Raw genomic sequence first — 14,307 nt, 5'->3', positions numbered from 1 at the left:
GAGCCATTTTCACAGCAGATTTCCTTCTAAGTCAGCACAAGAACCCAGCCTCCATCACTGCCTGATCAACAGATGTTTATAAGGATCGCACAGTGTGTATTTCTAATATGGTCTGAAAATTTCCAGTCCTCAGAGACTGCGTAATCCTATGCAGCTTGTGGTCAATGTTACTTTTTTTCCTTTTTTTATTTTTATTAGAGTATAGTTGATTTACAGTGCTGTGCCAATTTCTGCTGTACAGCAGAGTGACCCAGTCATATGACATATATATACATTCCTTTTCTTGCATTATCTTCCATCATGGTCTCTCCCAAGGGACTGGATATAGTTCCCTGTGCTGTACAGTAGGGCCTCATTGCTTATCCATTCTAAATGTAATAGTTTGCATTTACTAACCCCAGACTCCCGTCCATCCTACTCCCTCCCCCTTGACAACCACAGGTCTGTTCTCCATTTCTGTGAGTCTGTTTCTGTGTCATAGATAGGTTCATTTGTGCCATATTTTAGATTCCTCATTCACATGATGTCATATGGTATTTGCCCTTCTCTTTCTGACTTACCTCACTTAGTATGAGAATCTCTATTTGCATCCATGTTGCTGCAAGTGGCATTATTTTGGCTGAGTAGTATTCCATCATATATATGTATCACTTTTTTTTTTTTTTTTTTTTTTTTTTTTGCTTTTTAAGGCCACACCTGTTGCGTATAGAAGTTCCCAGGCAAGGGGTCGGACTGGAGCTGCAGCTGCTGGCCTATGCCACAGCCGCAGCAATGCTAGATCTGAGCCACGTCTGCAACCTGCACTACAGTTTACGGCAACACTGGATCCTCAACCCACTGAGTAAGGCCAGGGATTGAACCTACATTCTCATGGATACTAGTCAGGTTTGTAACCCACTGAGCCACAGCAGGAACTCCACTACCACTTTTTTTAAGAGTGAAATTTTGCCATTTGCAACAACATGGATGGACTTGGGGGGCATTATGCTAAGTGAAATAAGTCAGAGAGAAAAACAAATACTGTATATGTGGAACCTAAAAATTACAGCAGGAGCTCCCTGATGGCCTGGTGGGTTAAGATCTGGCATTGTCACTACTGTGGCTCGGGTCACTGCTGTGGCTTGGGTTCAATCCCTGGCCCCAAAACTTCTGCATGTCATCAGTGGGGCTAAATAAATAAATATGAGGAACTAGTGAATATAACAAAAAAGAAGCAGTCTTGCACATACAGAAAATGGACCGGTGGTGGGGAAAGGTGGGAGAGGGAGAGGGGAACATGGGAGTTGGGGGAGTGGGAGGAGTGGAGTGGGAGGTATGAACTACTGGGTATAAGATAGGCTAAAAGGGCATATTATATAACACAGGGAATATAGCCAATATTTTGTAATAACTATGAATGGTGTGGAACTTTTAAAGATGTTTCAATTTTTTTTTATATAATAAAAATAAAAAATGGTTTTAAAAATCACAGCTTAGAGTCCAAAGTACTTTCTGGCAGCTTAGGCTTGTTTCAGATGAGAGCTGCTTGGAGATTGCTCCCGCCTCTGATTCAGAGCTGGCTACAGTCATTTTGCTGTGGGAAGGAGAGACCTCAGATGACCTTTCTCTTCCCATTTCTCTTCAGGTAAAGAAATGAGGGGGGAACATCCACTCTCAGCCTGCAGGTCTAACATTTGGCTCAGTCTGTTTCTCAGAATCTCCCTCCCATTGCAGCTGGCTGGGGGTGCTCAGCTTGGCCGACTTGCCTTAGGACAAGTTTTAAGTTCCCAAACTGTGGAATGCTTTTTTGAAAAGCCTGTTTCTCGGACACAAAACAACACCTTTGAAAATCCAAGCGATTGGTTTTTAACAGATTCTTAAAGCGCCCTACATCACCAATACTTGCCAGCAGGGCACAGCCATCATTATCAATCAAGGTGTGGGGTTTGCAGTGAGCAGGGCACCAAACAAAGGAAGAGGCACAGATTAAGGATGTTTTCTGGGTTGAGCCCCTGGTGGGCAGGGGCCCTGTCTGGCTAAATTGCTTTGTGCCACACAACCCAGAAGAAACAAGTGGTTTTTGATATCAGTGATGGTTCTGTGCTGGCGTGGGCCTACAGAAGGGAGCAAAGACCGGAGCTGTCTGGGCTGTTGGACGGAAGATTTTCTTGAGGGGAACACAGGACTTAAATCCTCAAGCAGGTTAAAATATCCTGGCACAGGAAACGTGGAAAAAAGACTAGAATTGCCTCTGAGCTCCGAGTGCCTCCCGGGACTCCCATTGATTTGCTTGTGACTCTTGAAAGACTGCTTTCAACTCCTACCAGTTCCAGAAAAATGGGGGACCATGTGTCTGTGTCTGTGAGGGATATGCTAGGTGGCTTCCCACACCCAGAGTCCCCCAGGAGACCACCCTCTGCTCACCTTCCCGGCCTCTTTCACCCAAACTGCGTTTTCCTGACTCCGCTGGGGTGTGTTTGAAGACAGATCCCCAAGCAAAACCACCTTGTGGGTCTTGCTTTCTCTGTCTTTTCTTCTTTCCCTCTTCCCTTCTCCCTCCCTCTCTTCCTCTCTCTCTCCTCTCCTCTCTCTCTAAACCTTTTACACTGCAGTTGAACAAGCCCCTGGATAAAGACTTTATCCAAAAACCCCCTCTTTAAAGTTATTTCAAATTTCTCTGCAAGGCTTTCAGAAATCTGTTTGTTTGAGGGCAGAATTAGATGTGACCGGCGTTTTATTGTGACATAAAACCATATTTCTTCCCTGGAAGATTAAAAAATAAAATCGGTTAATAAGAAAAGCTGTCAGCAACAGAAAATGGCTGACATAATCCGTTTATCCTCCGAGCAATAAAGATATTGGTCCTTGGGAGTCTATCCTCTCTCTCATGTTATTTCGCCCAAAACATTATCTTCCCAGCATTCTGATGGATTAAGAAGTCATATGGGAGATAGCAGGGAAATGACAGATACAAAAAAATATATAATATCCTTTCATTTCCCCTCCTCCCTCCACACTCACTCGTACTGCCCCCCTCCCCCACCCCAAACACACACACACACACACACACACACACACACACTATTTTCTCTCTTTTCCCTCTCCCTGACACCCTCCCATTTTTCTCACCCTTTGGAAAAGAAACAGATCTTCTTTTACCCACAATTCCAATACTCTGATAATCCTAATAGGGGTGATGATGCAAACTGGCACTGAAGTCAGTTCCTGCTCTGTGTGTGTGTGTGTGTGTGTGTGTGTGTGTGTGTGTGTGTGTGTGTCTTGCACACACCTACATAGACACAGATCACCAAATGAAGAGATGGACCCACACCTAGAGAGAAAGAGACTTCAGTATATCTAGCCAAACTACTAGAGTTTTAATCTAGGATTTCTGACAATAGCGTAATTTCAGGAACAAGGATGAAGGCAGCACAAGCACAAGGAAGCAATACATGGACCTTTTGAGAAGCTACAATTAAAATACTGTTTGGGTTTTAGAGGACTGAGAAAACATGAAGAAAAAAAAGCATAGTGTGGCCAAATTTGTTTTTCTCTTTCCTCAATTAATGATACCAGTTACTATCTTTTCTCTGATGCATGCAAATTGTTCTGGGGCAAAGATTCTTGAGGTCGCCCATCAAAACCCTCAGGATGCTTTAAACTGCTTTGCACATAATCCCTAGAACCCTTCCTGGGATTGGAAGGAGGGATAACGGCAACAGGAATGCAAATAGGAACTAAGTGTGTCTCTCAAATGTATTCATCTGCTTCTCTTTTCCATCTGAGTCTCACCACTCTCTTTTCTAAGGCATTATCTCTCTCAGGTAAAATCCAGCACTTTCATCATGTGTATGAATTTTGTCCAGATAGCTAAATGTTTAGAGTCCTACTTGACCAAGTCTTAGTTGTGTTTCATAGGACTTTGACCAAAGGAGTTTATTTAATGTGTGCTCTTAGGTAAGAAGATATCTAAGCAGTAGAAGGAATCATAAATACTAGGAGGAGAGGTGAGCCCAATAAATGGTGGTAGAATGGGGGGCTTCTGGAAATGACTTTCAGTAGTTTCCCTGAAGGCGGACAATTGCATAGGGCTATATTTACATATACACATATATTTCAATATCTAAAAGTCATCCAAAACATACAATTTTTTTTTTTGTCTTTTTAGGGCTGCACGCACGGCATATGGAGGTTCCCAGGCTAGGGGTCCAATTGGAGCTATAGCTGCCAGCCTACCCCACAGCCACAACAACGCCAGATCCGGGCCACATCTGCAACCTACACCACAGCTCACGGCACTGCTGGATCCTTAACCCACCCAGCAGGGCCAGGGATCAAACCTGCGTCTTCATGGATACTAGTCAGATTCATTTCCAGTCAGCCACGATGGGAACTCCAACAATTATTTTTTATCAATTCATCCTCACCTAAGTTATCAGGAATGGGAAATATTAAAAATTTTCTCTTTTCTAATAGCTCATCCTCACATAGTCTATGATTACAATATACTCCCATGTGTTCAGGGATGACACTGGACCAGGTTAAGGGTAACAGAGGAGGTGGGATGAGGAGGATGTGGCTTGGGGATTCCACCCCATAAACTACCTTCCCCCCCCCAAAACATTCAACAGTTTGCAAATAATGTAACTGAAATACTGACAGTGTTCAAAGGAAAAAATAATTTTGATTCTTCTCAACTTATACACTTCTGTCTACTCACATGTTTCTGTGGCAAATGTCTTTGGAGATTATAACTTTCTATGCATTTTGAAAGCCAGTTGCTATAGAAGCCTTTAACTGCACTGAACAAGATAAACTCCTGTTTAAAAATGATGTTACCCACTCAAAACAAATACACACATTTTATTATAGCAAAACCTGTTTACTTAAATGGCTATAAAACCAGGAGTTGAACAAATGTCTATGGCAATTAAAAACAGAAAGTAAATTAATAAACCACATTTACTGAAGCTAAATGTTTAATTGAAAAAGAGGCTGTTCCTCAATTAAAGGCCTTGAGTAAATAAAGCTACTTGAATTTTAAGTGTGTTTAAATTCTATAGCCTGAAGCTGAGCTCATCAAATACTTCCATGTGATAGTATTCATGATTAAAACAGAAACTCTGAATTAATTCCTAGTTTGACAACTGACCATGCCTAAAACACAATTCATTTATTACTTTATTGAGTCTGTTATTGTTGTTGTGTTAAACCAGGCATCATAAATCACTCTAATGCAAGATGTTATATGCCCATAAGCCTCAGCTAGGAATTAGCTTGGAGTTGATTACAATCCCTGGATTATACAACTTGCCTGTAACACTTGCCCAGCCTGGGGGGAGTGTCATGGAAACCCTTCTTCACATATCACCAAACCACTCAGGTATCTGAAATCATTGTGATTCTGGGAGATGGATACCAGTGTCTTATTCCCCGGGTCCCTCTACAACTTTTATGCAGGAGATTTTATGGGGATCTCAATGGAAAACCCATGGTACCTCTGTTGTGGATCATCTGCCCATTATGTGTCTAATCTAGTGGCTTGAAATAATCACAAAAGACTGTAAAATGGCACGGGTTAAACATAAATATGACTATTTTCTGCAAAAGCACTTTTAAAAATTGAAGGCTTATCAGGTTATTCTTATCATAAAAATTATAAACGTCAAGGCATTTCTAACAGTTGGGTTGTCTCCAATTCTTTTTTTTTTTTTTTTGTCTTTTGTCTTTTTTGTTGTTGTTGTTGTTGTTATTGTTGCTATTTCTTGGGCCGCTCCCGCGGCACATGGAGGTTCCCAGGCTAGGGGTTGAATCGGAGCTGTAGCCACCGGCCTACGCCAGAGCCACAGCAACGCGGGATCTGAGCCGCGCCTGCAACCTACACCACAGCTCACGGCAACGCCGGATCGTTAACCTACTGAGCAAGGGCAGGGATCGAACCCGCAACCTCATGGTTCCTAGTCGGATTCGTTAACCACTGCGCCACGACGGGAACTCCTGTCTCCAATTCTCAATGCCAGTCTGTCTCCCCCATGACACTCTGAGATCCTTGGAAACTGGGACAGCTCAGAGTGTATCTGTCAAATCCAATCAAATGGAAAGATTCTTTTAGTTAATGAAAACATGAGTTAGCAATGTTGAAAGTTTGTCAATACCGAAGAGTTGCTTTCCCCCCAAAGGCTGTGATAGCAAGATTTCTAGACAGTTGGTCTATATAACCCTTGACATGGTCATGATCATTAATACTTTAATTAAAGTACTCCGTTTTACAGAAGATTACCCAAAACATTTTATTTGGGTTACCAATTTAGAAAAGCTATCTTAGAATGCAATATAATTCACTTTACACTAAAACTAAATGGATGAGATTAAATTGATGAATTGGGAGACAGCGAAGATCAAGTACCACGTGCTTAAAGAGTGCAAGTGCCAGTTAACAGCATTCTTTCAGTGAGTTATCACGGGCCTAACAGACTATTTTAAAATGAAGCCCCAAATGTGTTCAAGTCCAGCTGTTCTCGTCTGGATGCTGGTTGGCAGTTTCTTTTTTTAGGGAATTTCCTGGTCACATGAATTAGATGGAGCATACCCAGCAGTGTAGGGTGCACATGTGTGTGTGTGATCTACAAAAATTACTGTGTCTGGAAACTCTATTAAGCATTCATCTATTCCTCAAAACAATGCCCTGAACTAGATACTATTATTATTATAGCCAATTTACAAAAAAAACAAAAAAAACTGTGGGACTTAGAGTTTACTTGCCCAAGATGTAAATCCAGCACTTCACTGAGCCAGTCAGCCTAATGTCAATGATCATGTGAACTATTGGCCAAGTCCAAAGTATGGCCATGTGTTATGAACTTGCCTCCAAAATTCATAATTAGAAGCCCTAATCCCCAGAGTAGCTATATTTGGAGTAAGGAAGTAATTTAGGTTAAAGGAGGTCATAAGGGTAAAGGCTGGAGTCCTCAACAATAGGATTACTCTCCTTGTAAGAAGAGACACCAGAAAACAAACTCCCTCTCCTTCTCTCCTACCCACTCCCTCCCAACCCCACCCCTTACACTGAAAGACACAGCAAAAAGGTAGCCTTCTACAACCAAGGAGGAGTGGCCTCATCAGAAAGTAACTCTACTGAACCTTCATCTGGGATTTGCAGCCTTCAGAATGGTGAGAAAGTAAATTTCTGCTGTTTAAGCCACTCAGCCTATGGCATTTTGTTCTTGCAGCCCAGCTGACTAGGGCCGATTTTGGTAGCAAGAAGTGAGGTGCCGCTCTAACAAATGCCTTAAAAAAGACAGTACTAATTTTTGTTTCCTTCTACAATGTCTGTCTTCCACTGTTACCCTTTTCATGCTACATGGTTCTACGTCAGTGACTTCCAGGTCAAGACATGCTAACACAGGCAGAAACTTCACCCTCCATCCCAAACACTAGAGGGATAGAAAAATATTTTTAAGCTAAAAGATGCATTCATTTAACTGGCAAAAAAAAAAAAAAAGTTAAATTTAACTTAAGATACCAAGTGCAAGAGAGAATGTAGATCCATAGTGTCTCTTTACATATAACTTGTGTGAGTATAATCTAGTGCAATCACCTTGGAAAACATTTTGGCACTGCCTCCTAAAGTTGAGCATCATGATACTGCGTCGCCTAGTTGACTCTATTCCTAAACATAGAGGAGAAATCCTTGCAGATGTACACAGAAGAATTTCATAGCAATACTTTTCACAGTAGCAAAAGTTTGGAAACAACTCATCGATGAGAGAATAGATGAATTAATCATGATATATTCACAAAACAAAATACTGTGCAATATAGAGTCCAAACAAATGAACTACAGTGACCCAGAATGATAAAGTGAATCTCACCAATATCACAGAAAGTGAAAAGTCCCAAAAGAGCAGGCACAGTAATGACATCTTTTTACAAAGTTAAAAATAATTAAAATAAAAATGTACTTTATATGTATAGATGCATTAAAACTATGTATGAAAATAAGCGAGGAAACAATAAAGGCAGAATTCAGGAATATGTATACTTCAGGTGACTCGTGGCCAGGAGATGGGCTTGTAAGGCAAACTCTGCTGTTACATCTGGGTTACTATTGATGTTTTTGGGAGCTTCTGGGAAATTGTAGCCTAGAAGGAAGGAAAGGAGGGAGGGAGGGAAGTAAAATAGAAATAAATGAATACCTATTGTAGCTCAATGGGTTAAGAACCTGTTCTAGTGTTCATGAGGTTGTGAGTTCAATCCCTGGCCTCACTCCGTGGGTGAGAGATCTGGTGTTGCTGCAAGCTGAGGTGTAGGTCAAAGATGTGGCTTGGATCTGGTGTTGCCACGGCTGTAGTGTAGGCCTGCACCTGCAGCTTTGATTCAACCCCCAGCCCAGGAACTTCCATATGCTTCAGGTGCAGCCATAGAAAAAAAGAAGAAAGGAAAAGAGGGAGAGATGGAAGAGAGAAAGGTAGAAATTGCATACATACACATATACATACGCACACACACATGCACATGCACACACACAAGCAAGCCAGAAAGAAAGTGCATCACAAACTAAGGACTATGGTTAATCCAATTCTGTGCAGCTGAGATTTAAAAAAAAAAAAAAAGGGGGGGGGGAAATAAATAGCTGTTTTTAAAATTAAGAGGAAAATATCTATAGACTCACAATTAGATAAATATAACAAATACCTCTCAAAATTAAGAGGAGATTTACAGACTTGCTAAGAAGGAAACTTTTAGCCAGTAAGTGGCCCTAGAAATGGCACGGCCATCTCAAATGGAGGGTCTGGGAGACCCTGCCCACTCACCTACCAGGCAAGGGTTTCCAGCAGCAGCCCACCTGCCTACAGTCAGGGGAAGGAGCACTGTGTATGGGCCATGGTCCAGAAATATTTTATCCAAACAGGACCAGAGTCCAGCTCTAAAGCACAGTTCAGAGCCAGGACCCTCAGGCTTCTTGAGGAATTTCCTAGAACTTTTAATGCCAAAGTATTCTGTGATTCTCCAAGAGACTGTCATAGAGTGAAGTTTCCCTCAAGCTTATTTGACTGCAGGACCCTCATGACACTAGTATTTATTGGAACACATTAGGTAACAGAGCCTTGTGGTGTTAGCCCCTCAGAGGAGTTTCAGGAATCTGATTGGTTGTAAGAAAGAAGAAGAAGGAAAGCTTATCTTTTGATTTACTTGATATAGCCCATTGGCTGTTGTGTTCACCATGGTATCTTCAGCGCTTGGCATATATAGGTTCTCAGTAAATATTCATTGAACAAATGAGTACAAAATGAATAAATGATAAAAGATGAAAGGCCAAGGGCCAAAGGAAGGAGGCAAAAGAAGATTCATGGTTTACAAACTAAAGTAAAGAACGAGGAGATCTAGTTTGAATCTAGGCTCCACCACAGTCTAGATATGTAACCTTGAGAAAATTCCTCAGCTTCCTCATCTGTAGAATGGGAGGTCCTTAATATTGCTGGGAAATTAGGTAGAAAATATGCAATAAGGTATTTAAAGCAGAATTCCTGGCACATTGAAGGTGCTCAACTAAATCTTTATTCATTAAAATTGATGATTTCTGATCAGTTTGAAGAAAGAGAGTAGGAGTAGCTACAAACTCATCTGCAAGATAGAGAGAGCCAATGTTTTAAAGCCAGGAAAGAGGGCATCAAGGCAGCAATAGTACTGTCAGATGCTCCAGAGAACTGGAAGCCCACATTTGTGGATATGAAGGTATTTTATATCCCTACTTAAAAGCTCAGCTTGATTCTGATCAATGTGATTTTACATTCTGGTGCAAGGAGGAGTTTCTTTGGTAACCTCAGCTCTCTTATGAGAGAACTGTTTCATGTCTAATCTTTTGAATACGGGCAGTTGCCAGAGAATGATTAAAACGGAAAATGATTGCAAACATCCAGCATCTAGATTCCTAATAGAACAGGGAACATAGTACAACACGTAAGTTAGGAAAACAGTTTGGGTGGAGTGTCTGGAGTAGCCCAGGATAGTGTGCCTTGCTTTGTGGTCTTCACTCTATCCTCAGTGCTTGGCATGTAGTAGATCCTCAGTAAACACTTTTTGGGGGCTGTGCCTGTAGCATGTAGAATTTCCCAGGCCAGGAATCAAAATCATGCCACATCAGTGACCCAAGCCACTTCAGTGACAATGCCAGATCCTTAACCTGCTATACCACAAGGGAAATCAGTGAACATTTTTTATTTAGTGGCAAGGATTTGCAATGGCCTCTTGGGCCTACCCTCACTCTAAGCGCATAGCTTGTGAACATCTTAGAGCAGAAAGCTATGCAAAAGGCCTTCTTCCACATCAACTGGCTTGCCAAGGAAACTATTACTAATCCCTGGATCTATCTTCTGAGCATTTTTGCCTGGGGTCTCATGGGCTGCCATGTTGCCCAATCAGTAATGCCCTGTCTCTTCTGATTTCCATCATGTTTACTTGCCTTGTAAGTTACTTATCAGAGAGCTGCTTAAGGGTCATCCTTAAATGGAAATAAATTAGTGGATAAGATAGAAGAATGCATTTAGTTCTGTATAGGGGCTTTAGAGGGCCAAGAAGGATTTTCTTATGTATAAACCCAGAACTGTTGGTGATCATCTTCTTCAGCTTTGAGGAATCACACACAAAGAAGAAAAATCTGAGGGCTAGAAAGGGGGAAAGCCCCCAGTAATAACTGTTTGAGCTCTGGATCCCACTGACCAGAACTCAAATTCACTGGGTTAGAGAGAAATGAGTGTCTGTTGCATGAAATTAAGGATTTCAAATTAATAAGATTCTAGACCTTTGTCTCATATTTAAATGTGTACATATATCAAATATGTAAAATAAACTTATGTACACCCATACAAGAATAACACTGTATTATTGTTCAGTGTTTGTTTGTTTGTTTGTTTTCATTTAATGATGTAGCTTGGAGTTCTTTCCAAGATCTACGCCATTCTTCTGAAAAACCATGACATTTCATACTGTGTGTGGTGGTTAATTTTCTATGTCAACTTGACTAGGCACCATGGGGTGACCAGATATTTGGCCAAATATTATTTTGAGTGTGTCTGTGAGGGTGTTTCTAGATAAGATTAAGATTTATATCAGTAGACTGAGTAGAGCAGATTGCCCTCCCCAGGGTGGGTGGGCCTCACCTGGTCAGTTGAAGGCCAGAACAGAAGAAAGAGGCAGAGTAAGACAGAATTCCTTCTGTCTGGTTGCTTTCAAGTTGGGATATTGTTTGTTTGTTTGTTTGTTTGTTTGTTTGTTTGTTTTCCCACTGTACAGCAAGGGGATCAAGTTATCCTTACATGTATACATTACATTTTTTTCCCCCACCCTTTGTTCTGTTGCAACATGAGTATCTAGACATAGTTCTCAATGCTACTAAGCAGGATTTCCTTGTAAAACTATTCTAAGTTGTGTCTGATAACCCCAAGCTCCCCATCCCTCCCACTCCCTCCCTCTCCCTCCCACTCCCTCCCTCTCCCATCAGGCAGCCACAAGTCTGTTTTCCAAGTCCATGATTTTCTTTTCTGTGGAGATGTTCATTTGTGCTGGATATTAGATTCCAGTTATAAGTGATATCATATGGTATTTGATATCATAAGAGAAATGCAAATCAAAACAACTATGAGATACCACCTCATACCAGCCAGAATGGCCATCATTAATAAGTCCATAAATTACAAGTGCTGGAGGGGCTGTGGAGAAAAGGGAACCCTCCTGCATTGTTGGTGGGAATGTAAACTGGTACAGCCACTATGGAGAACAGTTTGGAGATACCTTAGAAATCTATACATAGAACTTCCATATGACCCCACAATCCCACTCTTGGGCATCTATCCGGACAAAACTCTACTTAAAAGAGACACATGCACCTGCATGTTCATTGCAGCACTATTCACAATAGCCAGGACATGGAAACAACCCAAATGTCCATTGACAGATGATTGGATTTGGAAGTTGTAGTATATATACACAATGGAATACTACTCAGCCATCAAAAAGAATGACATAATGCCATTTGCAGCAACATGGATGGAACTAGAGAATCTCATACTGAGTGAAATGAGCCAGAAGACAAAGACAAATACCATATGGGATATTGTTCTTTTCCTGCCTTTTATGAGTCTCAAGCCTGCCACCTTCCAGACTGGAATGACACCTTCAGCTTCCCTGGTTGTCCAACTTGCTGACTGCATATGTTAGGACTTGTCATGTCAGCCTCTTTAACCATGTGATCTAATTCCTTATTTTCTCTGAAGAACTCTGATTAGTAGACTGCGGACCATTGCTTCTTTGACCATTCTCCAATTACAGGTCATTTATATTGTTTTCAATTTGCCTATTTTAAATAATGCTAAATCCATGTGGCTGGAATGAGCTTATTTTTATAGGAGAGATTCCCAGGAGTGGAATAGCTGACACAAAGTATAAACATGTAAAATCTTACCTTTTGATCTACATTTCAAATTTCCCTTCCAGAAAGGTTTTTCTAGCTTTTATTCTAATCAACAATACATCAACAGTGGCAGTTTGTCTATATGCATATACACATTGGATATTTAAAACAGTAATTTGATAATCTGAAGAGCAAAAAGCTACCATGTCAATATTACTTTAAATTGCATTCACTTGCTTAATTTGCCTTTACTGAATTATTAACAATGGGGAGGGTTTGTTGGGTTTTTTCTGTCCATGTCTTTACTGGGCATTTGTATTTATTGTCAGTGAAATATTTTACCCATTTTTTCTATCAAGTAATTTTGCCTTTTCCTGCTGATTATTAGTTGTTATTTATATATTATTGATGTTAATCTTTGTTTTATAGATTGCAAATATTTGCTCCTAGTCTGTCACTTGTTTTTATTATTTCTTATGACATCTTCATAATAGAAGATTGTAGAATAGTGGTTCAAATCATACTTCCACAGCTTAACTAGCTATGTAACTTGGGGAAAAATCACATTTTTTAAGACCTAGTTTGCCCTTTTAAAGTAGGAATCTATTACAGTGGTACCCAGATCTTGAATTATTATGAGCATTAAATGAGACAATATATGGGAACATCATAGCACATCATCTGGCACATTGGACGTGCTCATTTAGTGGCAGCTACTATGAGTTTCATAATTACTATGTCATATTAAGGAGTACATTTCAATGGTGTCACATCAGTCAAATATGAGTTAGGTTATCACTTAGAATTTCTTTGGTTATAAGAAACAGAACATAAAACTAAAAACTGGCCTCAAAATAACCACCTATGCAGTCCTTTTTATAGATTTTGGGAGCAAATAATTCTCTACATTAAATCCTTTCCTGCTTAAAAAAAATAGCGTGGTCTCCATTTTCTATGGTAGAATTCTGTGCTACTCCATTCAAAGATTGTAAAACTGTTCTGTGTTTTTGAAACCTTAAATTCTTGTTTCTTATATGTATTTTTAGTCCATCTAGAATTAATTTTGTCTGTTTTGTGGGAGAGTAATCTAACTTAAAAAATAAGAATCAATTGTCCCAACATCATTTATTAAACAGTCTATTCTTTCTCCACTACTTTTAAAATGACATATTAATCATATACCAACTCCTCTTATGAAGGGGATCTGATAAATTAAAAGAATATTCCTCTATTAGAATAAAAATTACAGTAGTATGTAGTGAAATGCATGTTTGCATTTGGAAGAAAAGCCTTTCAACAAGGGGAAAACACATTTTTTTGGACATGGTTGCTTTCAATCACTCTGTGTAGTTGTCCTGGTATCAAGATACAGTTGATTGACAGAAATAAGATAAAAAGAGAGAAGACCACATGATGTCGTATACTTTCAAACACAAAAGGCTGAGCGAAAAGCAGACACTACCTAGGAAGAATGACCACCCTTAGGTATTCCAATTAGAGGCAGCCTTCTTCATTCAGAACTATGTTATAATTAATAAGAACGCCACTGAAAAATCCCCAAAGGACACATTTCCATGTAGTTTAGTCATTTTTACCTTGGGGAAAGAAGTACTGAGCACATCTGTGTCGGACAGTAAACAAAAAAGAATTTATAAGTAGATGGACTTTGGGGGTATTTAGACACCTGCGAGACTACATATACCTACCATTTTCCCTCTGACTTGGTCAAGATTTTCAAATTCACCTGTTGCCCCCTCTGTTTTCTCTACCAGCATTTCTTCAAGGAAGACAATAGAACTCATTCTGTCCATAGCCTTGGGCACTGGCCAGGGAGGGATTGGAGCAAATGCATTCTGTTTGAATTACTCTCTATCTTTCCTAGTACTGACAAGGGTGTCAGGTTCAAGCCAACCCTCACA

Source organism: Sus scrofa, chromosome 13 (assembly GCF_000003025.6).
Source record: "Sus scrofa isolate TJ Tabasco breed Duroc chromosome 13, Sscrofa11.1, whole genome shotgun sequence".
NCBI classification, from domain to species: domain Eukaryota; kingdom Metazoa; phylum Chordata; class Mammalia; order Artiodactyla; family Suidae; genus Sus; species Sus scrofa.
This window is presented reverse-complemented; position numbering follows the sequence as displayed.